This window comes from Cupressus sempervirens, chromosome 6, assembly GCF_028749045.1.
Source record: "Cupressus sempervirens isolate cs-2001-9-10 chromosome 6, ASM2874904v1, whole genome shotgun sequence".
In the NCBI taxonomy this organism is placed as follows: domain Eukaryota; kingdom Viridiplantae; phylum Streptophyta; class Pinopsida; order Cupressales; family Cupressaceae; genus Cupressus; species Cupressus sempervirens.
Window position 1 is genome coordinate 682,022,422 of NC_143123.1, and position 15,420 is coordinate 682,037,841.

Below are 15,420 nucleotides of genomic sequence, written 5' to 3' on the forward strand. Positions count from 1 at the left end.
CCATTCACCATCTTCATTGACCACGGAGGTAACTTTGAAAATCTCAACATGGAAGAATTATGCACTTCCCTTCGCATCCATCACCACTTTTTTAGCCCATATTTCCCACAAGGTAATGGCCAGGCAGAGGCAACTAACAAAACCCTCCTCAAAATCCTAAAGAAAGTTGTCAATGATTCTGGCTGCGATTGGCACCTACAAATAAATCTGGCTCTATGGGCCTATCGAACTTCCTTCCATACATCCACAAGCACAACTCCATACTCCCTAGTCTATGGTGCCGAAGCGGTATTACCTATGGAAGTTGAACTTCCCTCACTACGCATATCTTTGTGAGGGCAAATATCAGATGAAGAATACAGAGTAGCTTGACTCACCCAGCTAGATCTCTTAGACAAGAAGTGACAACAAGCCTATGATCATCTCACAGTCTATCAAACTCATCTCAAAAGGAATTTCAACAAGAAGGTGCTTCCACGACACTTTCAGCCAGGTGACATGGTCCTCAAAGAAAACATGAAAGTCCAAGCAGATCGAGAAAAGAAAGGCAAGTTTGAACCTACATGGCTTGGTCCTTATGTTGTCACTGCTTCCTTTGGATCCGGAGCCTATCAGCTATCTACACCGGAAGGAGAACTCTTGAATGATCCTACTAACATCATTCATATCAAGAAGTTCTATTCTTGAAGATCCTTGGTATACCCAGCTTTTGAAAAATAAAAATAAAAAATAGTAAAGAGAAATAAGCATCCAATGGTGAAAACTTGGTAATTTAGGCACCTTGGATAGGTACCTTGGCGAAAACCTGGTAATTCAGGCACCTTGTGTACTAAGAATCATCCATTATCTATCACTATCCTATCCCTCATCCATCCACCCACCATCCCATAACACATCTACTTGTTCCCCTGGTGTTCCAACCAAATATCCAAAATCTGATGAAGTTTGTAAATACCTCCTATACAGCTTGTAAATCTTGAACCTCAGCTTGTAAATCTTGTACCAAAGCTTGTATTATACCTTGTAAATCTTGTACCATACCTTGTATATATCCGAATCTTGTCCAAAGCTTGTACCATATTCCAGCTTGTAAATAATCTTGTATCCTAGCTTGTATCCTATCACATGCACACAAAGAATCCCATTTTCACTTAAGCTTTTTGCAAACCATCTACCTATCCACCTATCAACTATTACAGATATCCCACCCTTCATGAACATTTCCATCTCACAAAACCCAAAACATGAACACACTTGTACATTTGTAACATATCTTGGTCTGTTAGCTTGTACATCCTCTTTAGCCTAGTACCATTGTATCTATCTAGATTTCGTGTCAGTTCATCCTTGATCAGCATCTTGCACACATCGCACATCTTGGTTAGCTATTCCAATGCATCCTTTAGCTAGATCTCTTGTCACCAAAGTGTTATCCTTCTTAGTTTAGCTTGTCAAATGCATCACTCATCCAGATCCATCAGCTTAGGTGCTCTTCGATAGATCCTTGCAGGATATAGCTTTTCTCATGTCTGATCTTGGTCCGTTAGTACCTCATCCTCGCCACCTTGTTGGCAAACAGTTCTCTTTTAGATTTTAGCTTTCTTTTGATTTGGGATCTTCCCTTTTGGGTCTTGAAATATCTTTTCCAAGAAATCTCCTTGTTCCTTCCTCAAGGTTAGCATGATCTTCCATATCATGGTATGCTACGAATGGGGCAATCAGAGCGTAAGGTCTTGATCATGTCTTTCGCTTATTTTCTTTTTCTGCTTGTGGGTTACCTAGTTTCGTTTCCATGATGCTTCCTCTGGGATTCATGTGTGATACTAGGGCAATCTTTGCGTGTTTGTTTCGAGTCAGATTGTCAGTCCTCTGGACGGTTGGTGAAAAGGCCTTGATGTTCTTGGTAACCTTGGCAATTAACCAATAGTCCTATAGAAAATCTAGTGCTCAACTACATGGTGGTACTTCCCTTTGAAGTATCCCCCTACTCAAAAAGTTTCAATGGATTCCCTTCATCTCCATTATCCCCCATCCATATCTTGCATCTGTCACTCCTACCCCAGCTTATGCATCAGTATCTCTTTGAATCACTCCTCACGCTTAGCTTTAGGGATCCACAATCCTAGTCTTAGGGATCCACCAATCAAATCAATCCACCAAGCCTCATCTTTCGAGATCCATAATCCTAGTCCTAGGGATCTCCGAAACCCATCTTCTGCCAATCTGACTCTTTGAAATCCTGTTGCATCAACTTTATCATTCTATCATCCATCTCCCTACCACGGATTCCTTTTATAGCGCTCCATTCCTCCATCCTCCCCTCCCAATCCTGGAAAGTCTTAAGCTTGCTTTACTTTTGTGCCTCTGATTTCCCTTTATCATTCTCCCATAGTGAGAGGTTGAGCTAATTGAGCCCCTTCTCTTCACCAACCTGCGTCTCAGCTCATCTCAATTTCTTGTACTTTTCAAGAAGTCATCGAGCCTCATTTCTCTCCCTGCCGCCTTCTTGAGGGGGCATCATCTAAGTCTAGTCTCTCCTCTTCTTATCTGAGACTGGGGCAACCTCATTGCTAAAACATCTTCCTCATGTCATCTTCATTCGAACTTCTTTGAAATAGTGTTGTCTCAACACTATGTCAAAGAGGGGCAAAATGTAGACACCTAAATTTGATTACACTGCTTTAGTAATCCTATTTAGTTATCTCTAAAGGCATCATTAATTAAATTTTTATTTAATTAATCCTTTGCCATCCCTAGTTGATTAATTTAATTAATCATCTATAGTCCTAATTGATAAATCAAATAACCTATTATTTATCAATTAAATCCTATTCTTCTATCTAATTCCAAAAATCTCCATTTATTAAATAAATCTATTTGATAAATAAAATCCTCAAATCTAAAAACCCCTAACTTATCCCTAATCCTCCATTTAGCCTAATCCACCCCCATCCACCCATACTAACCTAGCTTAGCCACTAACTCACCCACCCTCATTAATTCCATCCACTTGCACATCTCTAATATCCCTAATCTAATCCTAAACCCAAGCCTAATCCACCCCCTAATGTTGTCACATTCCCTAAACAAGTTTAAGACTTTCCTAAACCAAACCAAAGTCTCCCCTCAAAAATCCCAACCACCAAGTCATGAGTGCTCTTACAAAACATAAAAGACTCTTACAAGCTCACTCATGACTCTTACATCCATCTTCCACACTCTTTCCTCTTCCACACTCATTCCTCTTACATCTCTCTTACATACTCAACCCCACTCATCATGCCTTTAACCAACCCTTTACCCTACCCTCTCACACTCATCCTCCTTGTGACAAGTGTCACCTTTTCATTGGTGCTAAACAAGCACAATCCATGTGCTCCCCTTTGAGTGCATCTTAGCCCTCCTTAACCATCTCCCCATCTTTGCATCTAAGCCCTCCATCCCTCTACCCCTTGGCCTATAAATTGAATCCCATCCCAAGCCATTTCAAAAACAATCTTTGAGCTAAAGTTAGCATGCTATTTTGAGAACCAAAGCCATCAATCTTACCCTTATAATGCCAAATAGAGAGCTCACAAGGCTACCAATTTACCATTACCCACCTCCATTGAAGAAACTTTTGAGCATCTTGAGCATACATCCACATCAAAAGGACACATCTATAGAATCAAGAAAGCATGAAGTGTTTTCTCTTGTGAGGTTTGCACTTCTTGTTTGCTTTCTTTGTCTAAGCATATATGTGAATTTAGTTTTGGTTTGTGAATATTTACTTTATTTGTTAATGTTCTTTGCATACTAAATCTTGTTCTACAGTTACTATTTATGGAAACTTACTATTTTTAGTAAGTTCATCATAGGAGCTTAGAATGTTCTCATTTTATATAAGAAGGTTCATTTTAGAGTTGTAAGCCTACTATAAAAATCTCATTGCTCAAGCATTAATATTAGAGAAGTTATTATAAATTTTTGGTGGAAAAATTTGCAAAAAATTCTTCAGGCTCACTTTTGGAGGCCTTAGAGTGCCCAGATGAGGTCAAAAAACTCAACAAAAGGGTGCTAGTGCAATTTTAAGCATGTAGATCAAGAGATGCCATTTCTGAAAAGTGGTTATAATAGCCAATTGGAGCAACGGTTCGTGAGTTATGACCTTCAAAAGTTGAGCTATTAAAATTTCTAAAATAATTTGTCAAAGATATATTTGGTTGACTCTATGTGTATTGTTAAGGTCTGTTGGCCCTAGGTATTAAGTTTGCAGATCTAGAACCTTCCCCGATGACATAAAAATGCCTATTTAAGAAAGGCCAAAATATTGTCTAGGATAGCTCTAGGTGATAGTTTGTAGCTTGTCTTGGAAATTATTGTATTGAAAGCACCCATGTGGGTTAGCACATTGTTCTTATAAATTCTGTAATTCCCCATTTGTGGTGCGCATAAGAAGTCCATATTTTGTTCTTGCATTTTTTGATTATTTCTATGCTTTTGTTATGAATTTATGGTATTAAGGGGAGCTCCCTACATCAAGAGGTATGAGAGTTAATGTTCTTGAGTATGTGAAAAGATTGTTGACTATGAGGTAGTTTGTACTAGGATCATTGGTTGGGCTGAGCATGTAGACAGATCACTGATTGTGAGATAGTTTGCACTACGATTTTAGTAGAAGTGTGAAAATGCCTCCACAAAGAGAGCATGGTAGAAGAGTTGCAGGTGTTACACTTGAGGGTTTTTAAGCCCTCCAAAGACAAATTTAAGCATTGGAAGAACAAATGCATAGAGGAATAAATCTTCCCATAAGAGATGAAAGCGAGGATGGGGATGAAGTAGAAGAAAATGTTAGAGCAATGGCAATTCTAAATCCAGAGGAAGAGAGGCTTTTTAGGGTCATCTCCAAGATTGGAAAAAGACCTAAGATTAAGGTTCCCACATTTTTGGGAAATCTTAACCTAGAGGAGCTAATTGATTGGATTAATGAACTAGAGGAGTACTTTGAGTATGAAGATATTGATGATCCTAATAGGGTCAAGTTTGCGAAGGCAAAATTGAAGGGACATGCGAAGATCTGGTGGCAAGAGGTTTAGCTTGAGTGAAGTAGAAAGGGAAAGAAAAAAATCACTAAATGGGATCAGATAAAAGATAAACTAAAGTGACAATTCATTCTTGTGGATTATGAGCTTGATCAGTTGAAGAAGATGCAAGGGTTAAAGCAAGTAAGAAAATTTGTTCAAGAGTATACCAAAGAGTTCTACCGAGTTCTCATTAGAACCGATCATGCAAAAGTTGATAAGGAGAAAGATGCCCATTATCTTAATGGGTTAAGGCTCAACATTTAAAATGAGCTAAGTCTGGTTTGAATGAGAAATATTGAGGAGGCATACTAGTTTCTCCCAAGAGTTGAGGAGAAATTGAGCAAGAAGTTTGACAATAAGAATAGTGGAAGAGGTTGTGGTGGAAGATCTGGTTGACAATCTTATGGTGGTTGTAATGATGATCAGAAGAACAAGGATGAGCCTAGAAGTAGTAGTTAGAACTAGAGGTGAAACAATTTCAATCATTTCCATGATCAGAATGGTAGAGATCAGAGAGGAAGAGGCAGAGGAGAAGGATTTGGAAGAGGAGGCTTTTGTAGAAAATGTTTTTACTATGGAGAAGAAGGACATAGAGTATTTGAATGTACCTAGTGCCAAGGAAGGACAAATCAAAGAATAGAAGGTCAGGAAAGAGTTTCACATGTTAATGAAGATGTCAGATCCTCACATTTTGAAGATGCTAATAGAGGAGAAGTCCTAGTTGACCAAAGAGTCCTGTTGAGTGGTGAGAATGAACCTGAGCAAAGAAGGAGCTTGTTTTGCACAAAGTGTAGATGTGAAGTTAAGTGTCATGATTTGATCATTGATGGTGGAATTAATAACAATCTAGTGTTAGAAATGATGGTCACCAATTTGAAGCTAGAGAGGCAGAAACACTCGCATCCATACCATATTGCTTGGGTGCAAGATGACCACAAGGTCATGGTCAATGAGCAATGCTTAGTGAAGTTCAAGATTGGAAGCTACTAGGATGAGGTACTATGTGATACCATACCTATGGACATATGCCATATGTTTTTGGGTAGGTTGTGGTAGTTTGATAGGTATGTTGTACATGATGGGTGAGCAAATACCTACACTCTAACTAAGGATGGAGTGAAACATAAGTTGAAGCAATTGAAGGATAAAGAAGAAAAGGATGTAGTGTGGCCAGAATATGTTTTGTTGATAGATTTTTTTTATTAAAGGTATGAAACATGAGCGTATGTGTTTTTCTATAATTCCTAAAGATAGTAAAGAAGAAGTAGATGAGTTACCTACAAAAGTTATAAATATGTTGGAAGATTTTTTTGATATTGTATTAGATAATGTACCTGATGGATTGCCCCCAATGAGGAAGATTAGTCCCTAGATGGATTTGGTTCTAGGAGCCAGTTTGCCAAACAAGACAGCGCACAAAATGACACCAACAGAAAGTGAAGAGTTGAATAGGCAAGTTCATGAGTTGTTTTAGAAGGGGTTGATTCGAGAGAGTCTAAGTCCATGTGCTATACCAATAGTATTAGCACCAAAGAACCAAAGAAGAATGAAGAATTGAGGATGTGCATAGACTCTCGTGCTATCAACAAGATCACAATAACATATAGATTTCCATTGCCAAGGATGGATGATATTATGGACTTTTTTAGTGGAGCTAAGTATTTAACAAAGGTAGATCTAAAAAGTGGGTACCATCAAATTCATATAAGGTGATGAGTGGAAGACTGCTTTCAAGACAAGGAAAGGACTATATGAGTGGTTAGTCATGCCTTTTGGGCTAACCAATGCACCAAGCACTTTCATGAGGCTCATGAATGAGGTACTGAAGGAGTTTCTGGGTAAGTTTGTCATTGTTTACCTAGATGATATATTAATCTTTAGTAAGACATTTAGAGGAGCATTTGATTCTTATTCGCAAGGTGTTTCATAACTTGAGGGAAGAAAAGTTGTTGATAAACCTGAAGAAGTGCAATTTTGTAAAGAAAGAGTTGTACCTGGAATTTGTAGTCTCAAGAGAAGGTCTGAAATTGACCCAGAGAAAGTGAAGGCTATCCTTGAATGGCCTACTCCAAGGAGTGCGACAGAGGTAAGATCTTTCCATGGACTAGCTACATTTTATAGAAAGTTCATAAGAAGTTTTAGTAGTATTTGTGGACCCTTGACTAAAACAATAGAAGGGGATATGAAAGAGTTTAAGTGGAATGTAGGATCAGATAAGAGTTTTAATTTTTTGAAACAAAAAGCTACTGAACAACCTGTTTTAGCATTTCCTGATTTTAACAAGGTGTTTCAAGTAGACTGTGATGTTTGTGGTACTGCAATAGGAGCTATTTTTAGCCAGGAAGGTAGATGTGTTGCTTATTTTAGTGAGAAGTTGAATGATGCAAAAAGAAAATATTCTATTTATGATCAAGAATTTTATGCTATAGTTCAAGCATTGAAGAAGTGGAGACATTATCTTGTTCCTAAGGAGTTTGTTTTGTATATTGATCATCAAGCTTTGCAATATTTGAATAGTCAAGGAAAATTGAACCAAAGAATTTAAAATGGATTGAGTTTTTGCAGAGTTATACATTTGTTTTGAAATAAAGGATTGTGAAGTCTAACAAAGTTGTAGATGCTCTTAGTAGAAGACAACTTTTGGTAACAGAAATGCAGATAAAGGTGATTGGGTTCAAAGAACTCTATACATTGTAACCAGATGATCCTGATTTTGGTGAAGTGTGGAAGGCTTGTACTAAAATTGTTACACTTGATAGGACAAAGTGGTTGGATTTCATGATCTAGGATAATATTTTGTTCAAAGGAATCTAGTTGTGCATTCCAGAAGTTCAGTGAGAGAGAATCTCATCAAGGAGAAGCATATTGGAGGATTGGCTGGACATTTTGGCAGAGATAAAACCATAGCTTTGGTTGCTCAAAAATACTACTGGTCATAGTTGCAGCAAGATGTGATGAAGTTTGTAAAAATTTCCAGAGTATGTTAGATGGTGAAAGGAGTGAAGCGGAATACAGGTTTGTATCAGCCATTACCTATACCAGAGAAGTATTGGAAGAATATCAACATGGATTTTGTTCTTGGATTACCGAAGACACAACATGGGCATGATTCTATTTTTATGGTGGTTAAAAGGTTTTCAAAGATGACACATTTTATTCCTTGTAGTGATGTTGTTCATGTAGCAAAGTTGTTTTTTAGAGAAGTGGTGAGATTACATGGTCTGCCAAAGAGTATAGTTTCAAATTGAGATACCAAATTTTTTGGGTATTTCTAGCATACATTGTGGAAGAAGTTGAAGATAGATTTGAAGTTCAGTTCATCACATCATCCATAAATTGATGGATGGATAGAAGCTGTGAATTGGATTTTGGGAAATTTGTTGAGATGCTTGATTGAAGATAAACCAAAAGGATGAGATATGATTTTACCATAGGTAGAATTTGCATATAATAATTTTGTCAATAGAAGTATTGGTAAATCACCATTCTAGATTGTATATGGAAGTAGTCTCAAAAATGCTTCTGAACTAAGGTAGTTAGATAAAGGAGAGATAAGTAGTGTTGAAGTAGAAGATTTTGTTGAACTTTTAAAGAAAATCCATGAGGAGGTGAGGAAGCACGTCATAAAGATGAATACATAGTATAAGACTAAGGAAAATGTGCAAAGGAGATATAAGGAATTTTAGATTGGAGATGAAGTCATGGTTCATTTTAGAAAGGATCATTTTCTAGTGTGTACATATAATATATTGAAGATGAAGAAGTTTGGACCATGCAAGATAGTGAAGATGCATGATTCTGGCAATGCCTATGAAGTGGAGTTGCTTGCTGAGTTGAATATTTTGCTAGTATTTAATATTTTAGATTTGACAGAGTATTATGAAGGAGGTGATGTAGATAAAGTTGCAAAAGTGCAATGGAGCATTCCATCAGCTAGTTTGGTTACAAAGGAGATTGAGGAGATACTGGACAGTCATGTTGGAAAAAGTACTAAAAATAGAACTTATTAGGAATATCTGGTCAAATGGAAAGGGAGACCAGTTGAGGATTCATCATGGCTAGAAAAGGAGGAGGTTAACCATCTTAGTTTTCCTCTGAACACCTAAGACATGATGGCGTCACCTCTCAAATTACCCCGGGTGTTTGATGCAGGAGCACCTTGGGTGCAAGAGCAATCTTGCATCACCCAAAAAATATTTTATTTTTGGTCTTTTCTATTTTAATCAGGACTAGTAGATAGGGTGGTTACTATTTATGGAAACTTACTATTTTTAGTAAGTTTTTCATACAAGCTTAGAATATTCTCATTTTCTACCAAAAGGTTCATTTTGGAGTTGTAAGCCTACCATAAAAATCTCATTGCTCAAGCATTAGTATTGGAGAAGTTATTGCAGATTTTCGGTGAAAAATCTTCAAGATCACCGTTGGAGGCCTTAGAGTGCCTGGATGAGGTCTAAAAACTTGATGGAAGGGTGCTTGCACAATTTCAAGCCTATAAATCAGGAGCTAGCATTTTCAAAAAGTGGTTATAATAGCCAATCAGAGCAATAGTTCATGATTTATGGACTTTAGAAGTTGGGCTACCGAAATTTCTAAAATAATTTGTCAAAGATGTATTTGGCTAACTCTATGTGTATTGTTAGGGTCTATTGACCCTAGGTATTAATTTTGAGCATCTAGAATCTTCCTGGGCAGCATAAAATTACCTATTTAAGAAAGGCTTGAGCATTTCCTAGGATAGCTCTAGGTGATAGTTCATAGTTTGTCTTGCAAATTATTGTACTAAAGGTGCCTATGTGGGTTAGCACATTGTACTTATGAATTCTATAATTCTGCATTTGTGGTGCAAATAAGAAGTTCATATTTTGTTCTTGCAGTTTTTCATTGTTTCTATGCTTCTATTATGAATTTATGGTATTAAGGGGAGCTCCCTACATCATAGGAAGTGACTTTCAAATATCTTCTTCCATAAGGAAGTCTTCTTCTAACATATTATCATTTTTATGTATTCATAGAGTCATTAAATGACTGGGGCTCATGAGAAGATCTACCTATCCTTTGAAATATAAAGTTTTATTCATCAGAACCAGAATCATCTTCAATTACTACTTGTTCTTCACTCCTTTTATCTACAAGGGGTTCTATTTAAACCTTAGGTGGTAAATCAGATAGACTTTGTTGAGGATTCCTAGGTTCATATACCTCTTTCTCAAGTGGCTTATCCACAAATAGATTTTGTTTCCCCCTAGGGCTTATCCTTACTGATATCTCCTCTATTTTTACAAGCTTATTTCACTTCCTAGGAAAATCTTCCTTTATTATGCAACTATTTGACATTCTTACACTCTCTCATCTTGATGATGGATCATAGAGTATGATCTGAATTGTTGATGATAAATTTTTTTTACACAATCTTGGCCTAGAATAATAGGTGCATAATTCATGGATTGTGGAAATCTCCTAATTGCAATCTTCCTTTATCTTTTGGTAGGAACCAAAGGGTTTTTTACTTTCTTTTTGTTTCATTTTCATAAAAGCCCTAGTTCCACAGAAGAGGGTGTAGTCCTTTCTTAAGAAAATTTTACTTTCTTCTTGCCTTTAGCTTGGTCTAACCTAGACATGGAGGCTCCAAGGGAAATCTTAGGGTTTTTATTCTTAGAAGTTCTAAATTTTCTTGAGGAGGGTGTTGATTACATTTCCTCAATTATCTTCTCAACCCTATGTTTAGTATGAACCTGTTTTCCTACTTTCTGCCCTATAGGACTTAGGTTCTGGTCTTCAAATTCCCCTAAAAGTAGGTATTCCCATGACATATTTATTTGTTCCCTTTATGATTTTCCACAATTAACTTAATTAGATAGTGATGAGAAACAAGGTAAAGCTTTCCTTCTTGTATGAGTGAAGCCTTTTTCTTCAAAATGTGAAATAAGAAATTGGGAACATTTACCAGCCTATTATCATGGCAAAAACAACTTAGAAACTTGTAATTAATAGAATGAAGAAACATTTTTCACCATTCACAGGTAAAATATTTTATGATATCTATTGCACAATTCCTGTAAGGGTCTATTAATGACAATTTTTTCACTTGTCGACATCCAATGGTGAGTTTGAATGCAATTTAAACCAAGCTCTAGTTGATGTAGGGTCAAAATTCTGTAAAACTCTCCTCACCTTCTTGCAAAAAACCCATAACTTCTACCTCAATTTCCTTTGTGAATGACACCCTTAACCCCTTGACCATGATTAGATTATTTCTTAATGAACTTAAAAATTGAGTAGCCACTTCATTATCCTAGCTAGTAAGCCTCTAAAAGTAGTCAAGCCAACCTCTAGCTTAAAAAATCAGCCTGCATGCTTGGTCTCGTAATAGAATATTATGAATTGTAGGTTAATGTCAAACCAAGCCTCCTCCCATCTTCTTAGGGTAGAAAACACACAGACAAAGAAGTTCACATTGAAAAAAGAAATTTCAAGATCACAACAAGGGTTTGTAGCAGAGAAAAATTTAAAACACGGAGACAAAAATAAAACAATTGTAGGAGAAGATTGAAAAGATATAGAAGTTAAGTTATTATTGAACAATAATTACAAATTTTCAACATATATTGAGTTCATTTCTCATAATTATCTCCTCATACTTCACACACATCCACCTTAGCAAATGCAAGTGAAATAAATAATTTTCTTAAAACTATCACATCATAGGAAAAATTGGATATGTGGCAAAACTTGAGAAGATTTGGAAAAATAATTATAATGTACAAAAATGGTCATGGAAAATGAAAAATAGTAAACACCCCCACAATTTCACATGTGACAAGAGCTTAATAAAGTAAAATAAATGATGAATATGTAGTGTGGATAATATGTATAAACTTGGCAAAGTACTAACAAAAGCACAATGTTGTCATCCTATAGTGAAGAATGATGAGGTGGTAAGGTCAAATGAGAGAAAGTATGAAGTGAAATTTATTATAAAGAATGTACTTTCTAAAAAGAATGCATTTATTATGAAATGATGCAAACTTTTAAAGAGAAGAATAATCGTCAGCAAAAGGCTCAAGCCCAGATGCTACAAGAGGCTCTTCAACATTGTTGGATTGAAACTACTGGAGGAACTCTTGTTTGCTTTGAGGTTTATTATAAAGCTTAAGCCTTTGTCCATTTACAAGAAATTTAAAGGGTACAAGATCAATATTTGACAATTGAACTGCACCATTTGGAAAGACAAAAACAATCTCATACAGCCCTGACCACCTTATTTGAAATTTTCTAGGTGTATGCTGAATCTGGAATCATAAAGAAGGGCCTAGTCACCAATTGCAAAATTCTTATCTTTTATAAACTTTTCATGCCATTATTTCCATTATTGTTGCACCATCTCTATATTATGCGAGGTAGGTTTCCTCCATTCGTCTAATCCATTAAGTGTTAAAATTCACTCCTGTTGGGAAGTAGTAAGATCCACATTAAATTCCAATCCTGTTCTCAATGTCTTGTGCTCAAATTTCACAAGCATTATAGCAAACTTACCATAGAAAAATTGAAAAGGAGTGAATCTAGTGGTGGTTTTCCATGTAGTTTTGTAAGCCCATAGTGCTTCAAGAAGTTTTACAGCCCAATCCTTTTTATGAATTGTTATCATTTTAGTAAGGATTGCTTCAAGCTCTCTATTAGTGACCTCCACTTGGCCATTAGCTTGTGGATTGTAGAGAGAATATTTTCCAAGACAAGTTTTATATTCCTCCATCAAAGAAACTATAAGATTTGAAGTGAATTGGGGCCCTTGGTTAGATACCAATTCTAATTCTCATGGAACACCAAATATAGTAAAAATAGATTCATATAAAAATCAGCAATATTGTTATCCCTAGGATGCTTCATTGGTTTGGCTTTTGCCTACTTGGTGGTGTAATCAATACAAACTAGAATGTAGGATTTACCTTGTGAAGTAGGTTCAATAGGTCCAACAAAGTCAAGCCCCCATTTGTCAAAGGGTGTTACAACAAATTGTGACTATAGGGGCATCTCATATAATTTTGTAGGCCTTTCCATGTGTTGGTATTTATCATATTTTGTGGTGTACTAAGTTGCATGTTTGTGAAGTGTTGGCCAGTATTATCTTGTAGTCAATATTTTGAAGACAATTATTTTAGCAACAAAATGACCTCCACATGGTTCATCATGACATGCCTAAAGAATGTCATATGTTTCATCTTCCCTAACACATCTGCACATTACTTGATAAGGACCGGTGTAGAACATAAATCCCTCTATCCAAGAGAAATTAAAACTTTTCTCTACTAAAAATTTCTTCTGTTTGGGAGAAAAATAAGTTGGTGTCCTCCTCGTGGTTAGATAATTTGCATTATCAACATGCCATGGATTTTGTGTCAATAGTAAGAAAATATTCTCATTAGGAAAATTTTTATCAATGACTACATGATCCTCAGGGACATGTAATTGAGATAGGAATTCAACTACTACATTGGCTTTGCCTGGTTGTCCACAATGGTGATATCAAATTCTTTCATAAGTAGAAGCCATCTAGCTAGTTTGACTCATATAGTAGGTTTATTAATCAGATATTTAATAGCTAAATGGTCAGTATGGACAAATATCACATAACTAGTAATATATTACCTAAACTTATTTAGTTCATAAATGACTATGACCAACTCCTTTTCTATTATAGTATAATTAAATTCAGCTCCTTACAAATTTTTAGTAATGAAATAAATGACATGTTCCACCACTCCTTCCTTTTGTCCTAACACTACCCCTATGACAAAGTCAGAGGCATTGGTGTCAATATTAAATGGAAATCCCCAATTGGGACCTGTCAATAGTGGCACTATTGTAAGTACCTCTTTAAGCTACAAGAAAAAATTTTCACAATTGAAATCCCAAGAGAAGTCAGACTCCTTTTTCAATAAGTTTTAGAGATGTGTTATAATTTGACTGAAACCTTTGATAAACCTTCTATAATAACCAACATGCCCTAGAAAGTTTTTCACATCCTTTTTCTTCTTAGTAGTAGGCAAAGTACTAATTACTTTAATTTTTACTGGATCCACCTGAATGCCTTGTGATGAAATAAAGTGACCCAAGACAACACCTTCCTCCATCATCATAAAAAAAATTTCACTATTGAGAGAAATGTTGTACTCATAACATCTTTTGAGGACCTTTTCCAAATTCATCTTAGCTTCTTCAAAAGTGGTCCCATAGGCAGTGAAATCATCCATGTATATTTCCATGCATTCATCAGATATGTTAGAAAAATATTGATAACAAATGTTTGGAATGTAGCTAGAGCATTACATAAGCCAAAAGGTAAGATTGAGTATGAGAAGGTTCCCCATGGGTATGTGAAAGTGGTTTTCTCTTGGTCTTTTGGAGCTATTTGGATATGATTATAGCCACTAAAACCATCTAAGAAAGATAAATACTTTTTGCCAACTAAAATGTCAAGGACTTGGTCAATAAATGGCAATGGAAAATGGTCCATTTTTGTGGCTAAATTTAGTTCTCTATAATGTAAAAAACTCTCCATTTGCCACCTTTATTTGGTACAATGACTGGGGCAAAACCCACTAACTATCAGAGATTGGGTGGATAAAACTAATACTTAACAATTTCTACAATTCATTCTTGACTATGTCACTTAAGACATGATTAACCCTTCTTTCAGGTTGTCTAATAGGCTTATACTTTGGACTAATGTAAATCCTATGAGTGAAAAGCTTAGGATCCAGGCCTATCATGTATGTGTAATTCTAAGAAAATGCTTGTTGACTTGCAACAACTTTGATATACTTTCCTAATGAGTAGGGGTCAGAGCATTACTAATATTCAGTTCTCTTCCTAGACTCACTACAACCATTCTTACTTTTTCCATCATGGATATTTGAGAAATTGGATTGGAATGCATCTCATGTGTGAGTAATGAATGTAGGAATTGGGAGGGTGCTAAATATTGAGGTGCATTTGGAGGTGGCATAATAGTCTTCATGGTATAGTCTTGTTGTGAACATAATCGAGAACTGGCTCCGTATTCATTTGTGACAGTTGATGAGATAACTTCATCATCTTCTTGAGGGATTACAAATGGATCTTTAGTTATCATCATAAGATGATGGAGTAAATTAATGTATGGTTCCTTGTCTCTTACATCAGGCCATATTGCTTGATCATCTTGCAATAAAAGATGATAAGGGGAGTATAGGGTCAAGTTCTGGGTATGCATCCCATTAGATATTGTCATCTTAGCAAACCTACAAGCTATATAGGCATCTATAGTAGCTAACCATGGTATCTGATGTAAGAGCATCTGAGGCTTGCTAGAAATCTT